Here is a 2460-nt window from a genome sequence, read left to right on the forward strand (position 1 = left end):
ACTTTCATCAAGAGGCCTTATAGTTCCTCTTCATTTTCTGCCATAAGGGTGGTGTCATCTGCATATCTGAGGTTATTGATATTTCTCCCAGCATTCTTGATTCCAGCTTGTGTTTCTTCCAGCCCAGTGTTTCTCATGATGTACTCTGCATAGAAGTTAAATAAGCAGGGTGACAATATACAGCCTTGATGTACTCCTTTTCCTCTTTGGAACCAGTCTGTTGTTCCATGTCCAGTTCTAACTGTTGCTTCCTGACCTGCATATAGGTTTCTCAAGAGGGAGGTCAGGTGGTCTGGTATTCCCATCTCTTTCAGAATTTTCCACAGTTTATTGTGATCCACACAGTCAAAGGCTTTGGCATAATCAATAAAGCAGAAATAGATGTTTTTCTGGAACTCTCTTGCTTTTTCCATAATCCAACAGATGTTGGCAATTTGATCTCTGGTTCCTCTGCCTTTTCTAAAACCAGCTTGAACATCTGGAAGTTCATGGTTCATGTATTGCTGAAGCCTGGCTTGGAGAATTTTGAGCATTACTTTACTAGCGTGTGAGATGAGTGCAATTGTGCGGGAGTTTGAGCATTCATTAGCATTGCCTTTCTTTGGGATTGGAATGAAAACTGACCTTTTCCAGTCCTGTGGCCACAGCTCAGGTTTCCAAATTTGCTGGCATATTGAGTGCAGCACTTTCACAGCATGATCTTTCAGGATTTAAACCTTAGCTCTTTCTAATACAATTCCTTAGCACTCCTCTTACCACTAGTTATCTGCGTCTGGGTAGATATGTTGCACTGAGTTGCAGGCCTTAGTGCAACTTAGTGATGGGGTGGGAAGTGGAGGTGGAGAAAGGAGTCACAAGGGCTCCCCCAGGACCAGTGCATCCTTCCTCACACATGTGTGCAGATATGCCAAAGAGGGAGCAACCCCGCGGACCGAAGGATCGAGATTTACAAAGGAGATGACTTTCGTGTGTGTCCCAAAACATGGGTAGAACTTAGGTTTCCAAAGCAGAAAAGGAAAAAGTACCCAATAGAACGGGGCTTCCCTGGTGGCTCAGTGGTAAAGAATCTGCCTCTAATGCAGGAGACTCAGGTTCAATCCCTGCCTAGGGAAGATCCCCTGGAGAAGGAAATGGCAACCCACTCTAGTATTCTTGGCTGGAGAATCCTATGGACAGAGGAATGTGGTGGGCTACAGTCCATGCAGTCATATGCCTCTCTCTGCACAGTCCTTTCTGAACTCATAACAGTAATGTCAGTAACCAGCATATATGGAGTGTTGACATGGAGACATCTCACTAAGTGTCTCTGTAGGGTAGGGACCTCCCATGTAGAAGGTTCTTGTTGAAAAATAGGGAATATATCCTGGTCAGTTTGTAGCTTCGCCAAGTCTGACCCAGTTCCCGGTGGAAAAGGGAGGGGGAGGTCCTCGGGCTCATATCCACCCTCTGTCGCCATGGTGGAATGGGTCACCTCTCTGCAGATAAGAACAAATGAAAGGTGTGTGGGCTTCTTAGTCTTTCACAATCAACAAGGGTAAGACTCAAGCTCTCAAAGACCAGGTTTCTAAGAGATTCTTCTCTTCAGGAAGCATGTGGAAGTTCAGCTTGTTCCTTGTAGATTCCAAACAGCCCCAAGAAAGCCGAGTAAATGTTTCAGGAATTCATGCTAGCTATACCTTTTCCCCCTGAATGAATTTATCCTATAGGAAAACATTAACTTTACCAAATTTGCAACCATTTCTTTCCCCTCCTCATTAGGGGAAACCCATTTCTGACCGTTTCTGAAAGTTTGCCCACAGTCGTGTGGAGGAAAGGGGACAAGCCTTGTATCTTTACACTATGGGCCTGCCTCCTTGTATGTCTGTTTTCACTGAATGGAGTAAGTACATTCTGGGCTTTTCCTCAGGCCATGCAGGCCAGGTTTTATTCCTGACAAGATTTTCTTATTAGTTATGTAACCCTTCTGGAGAAGGAGAGGATTTCTCAGAGAAGAAAAAAAAAACACACACACACACAAAATACTTGACACACTTTAGTTATAAGCTGGACCACAATAATAATAAGATCATGTAAACTCTCTGTTTCAGAGTGAAGTTCCAACTGAGTACTTTTCGGTCTGGTGTGTAGAAATAAAGTGTTGTAAAGCAGCACAAATCACAGTGATGGTCCCTCTTCCCCTCTCACACCCCATCTTCTAGGCTCAGAAGGAAGGTTTCATGTGCACCAAGAACTTGACAGCTCACCCAGGAGTTATCCACCCAGGTGAAAAAGTGCCCACTATTTGGTACTGTCAGGGTTTTTTTATGTTTCTATTAATATGATGCAAGTTCTCTCTGGAGAGGAACCAGTAGGAGATAACATGGATAGATAGATATGGCTTTCTAGGTGGCACCGGTGGTAAAGAACCACCTGCCAGTGCAGGAGATTTCAGAGATTCAGGTTCCATTTCTGGTCAGGAAG

The 2460-nt window shown here is 44.3% G+C and overlaps 1 protein-coding gene and 1 non-coding gene across 2 annotated transcripts in view; both read left to right on the plus strand.

Moving 5' to 3' along the window:
- The window catches only part of EBF2 (early B-cell factor 2), a 223289-nt gene that overhangs the window by 128640 nt on the left and 92189 nt on the right, over window positions 1–2460 (plus strand). The window lies entirely within an intron of this gene.
- TRNASTOP-CUA lies at window positions 1042–1112 on the plus strand. The gene has a single exon. It is a non-coding gene; the product is annotated as a tRNA-Tyr (tRNA).

The sequence above is a fragment of the Bison bison genome, unplaced genomic scaffold (genome assembly GCF_000754665.1).
Source record: "Bison bison bison isolate TAMUID 2011002044 unplaced genomic scaffold, Bison_UMD1.0 scf7180017864141, whole genome shotgun sequence".
NCBI lineage: Eukaryota > Metazoa > Chordata > Mammalia > Artiodactyla > Bovidae > Bison > Bison bison.